Source organism: Acomys minous, assembly GCF_964271855.1.
Source record: "Acomys minous genome assembly, chromosome: 12".
Classification (NCBI taxonomy): Eukaryota; Metazoa; Chordata; class Mammalia; order Rodentia; family Muridae; genus Acomys; species Acomys minous.
Window position 1 is genome coordinate 33876120 of NC_140493.1, and position 2520 is coordinate 33878639.

The following is a 2520-nucleotide window of genomic DNA, read 5'->3' on the forward strand; positions in this document are numbered from 1 at the left end:
AGGATGTTTACGGTCAAAAAGGGTACTTGTGCGCCTGCGCAGCCCGCCCGAGCCGCAGAATGGGCGGCGCAGGCGCCCTGACCACTTCCTTGTCTTCGGACCACCCGCCTCCTGGCCGTGGAGCAGGCGCAAAGGTTCCCAGCAGAAGTTTTCAGAGCGGCAGGCAAGAGTTGGCAGATAGCGCACGCGCAATGTTGTCCAATGGTGTAAATAGTTGGGTTTAGCTAGTTTGGGTCTCAGTTGTCAGTTTGTGGTTATAGACAGCGTTAGATTTGCAACAAAACGTTCTAGCGAGGCTCTGGGAGATTTTTTAAAAAGAGTAATATATATATATATTTACACGCAGTTCCCAACCTAACCCTCGTTTCCCATTCATGGATTCTCATATATGTTCTTGGAAGTTCCCAATAGCAGCACTTGATTCCTTTAAATAGATGCTTCTGGCTCATGTCATCCTATCAGGACACCCACTGGTTTCCGTGTACTAAAACGTCAAGTTAAATTTCTTCCTGCGGACGTTAGCTGCTGATAGGTGTTTGGAAACACCTGCTGAAGGTGCATTTGTCAACTTTAGGAAATTTGTTTGAGAAATCATTGACAGAACAGATCCACGTCCTTTCATTGGAAAAGAATCTGTTTTTCTTTTCTGGCTACTCAGTAATGACTTGTATGATTTGACATAATTAACTCTCTGAGAATGTGGATGCTGCCACTTTCTTAAGCCTTTTTGTAAAGCAGTTCGTTCTGCTTGTCTGTTTCATGATGACACGGAACAGATTTGTGAGTGGAAAGACGTAGGAGCATGATAAAGTATACAGAAGCAGATTTTGGCTTAGAATTACAATTTTGCAGAGTTGTTCCTCTGAATTGATCAACCTTTGAGTCAGGATTCTATGTGCCAAAAAACAAATTATAGTAAGTTGGAAGCTGAGATTAAGAGGACTGGCAAAAAAGAGCCTTTTGGAGGAATATCACAATGTTTATCATGTGATAACTTTTAACTTTTTAGATTAAATGCAAAAATTTAAAGCAATCGCGGAATGAAGAAAACTACAAAAGGAAATGCCCCTAAGGTTTTGGGCTAAGCAGAGGAAAATGGACTCAAAGTGGACTCAAACAACATTAATAATGGTTATCTGGGGTTTTGTTTGTTTATTTGTTTGTTTTTGTTTTTCAGGACACGGTTTCTCTGTGTGACCTTGGCTACCCTGGGCCAGGCTGTAAACTAGGCTGGCCTCGAACTCACAGTGATCCATCTGCCTCTGTCTCCTGAGTGCTGGGACTAAAGGCAGCACCATGCCTGGCTTGATTATCTGGATTTTGATAAGAAAAGGAATGTAGCTTAAGGATAAAATTTGTAGTAAAATGTCACAACCAGGCATAGACATAAAAAAGCAAAGGAAGTTATCGATATAGGTAGTTTATTGTATACATGAGTAATAATATAAATGTATGTGGGAGCTGGGCGCAGTGGTGCACGCCTTTAATCCCAGCCCTCTGGAGGCAGAGGCAGGCGAATTGCTGTGAGTTCGAGGCCAGCCTCATCTACAAAGTGAGTCCAGGACAGCCAAGGCTAATAACAAAATAAAATAAACAAAATAAATAAATAAATAAATAAATGTGTAAAGATAAATAAATAAATAAGTTTTGTTTTGGTTTGGTTTGGTTTTTCGAGACAGGGTTTCTCTGTGTAGCCTTGACTGCCCTGGACTCACTTTGTAGTCCAGGCTGGCCTCGAACTCACAGTGATCCACCTGCCTCTGCCTCCCAAGTGCTGGGATTAAAGGCGTGCACCACCACGCCCAGCTATAAATAAGTTTTTAAAAAGCAAAGGAATTAAGGACAAAAGTTGGTATTTGAAATACCAACTCAATTCAACATACATTAAATGAGTTAAATGAGTGATAATTGTCCCGTGTGTGTGTGTGTGTGTGTGTGTGTGTGTGTGTGTGTGTGTGTGTGTGTAGTCCCTTAGTAAGGGACTTCACACACCATGTCAAGGCTGGATCTGCCTAGGCATATGTAGGTGTATTGTTGCCATAAAGAAACTTCCAATGTCCCTCCTTTCTACTTCCTGTGCATCTTTCTATTCATGCAGACTTCCTCTCACTGTATGTTTTTTCTCCATGTTTACTTCTTTCAATCTGGCATTATGGTTGCTTGCTCCACCTCTTGATCTAGAGTTAACTTTACTTAACCCTGTTTATAGAAAGCTCTTGGATTAAAGGTACATGCTAGGGCTGAGCCACACCACAATTAGGAACAGTACTTGTGTATAGTAAACAGAAAGCTCCAGGATCAAATACTGAGCTACACCACAATTAAAAACAGGTTTTTACAGTTCACAATCTCTGGGTTCACAATGGGATCAAATATCCTGCAACATATCACCAAATCGAATTCATCAGAGTTCAGGAGTTGGCCTAAAAAGGATGGAGAGTAAGTATTTTGATGTGAGATTATGAAGAATTAAAGGGACCAGGGGAAAAGCTCACAGGCAGAATCTGCATTAGAGCCTAT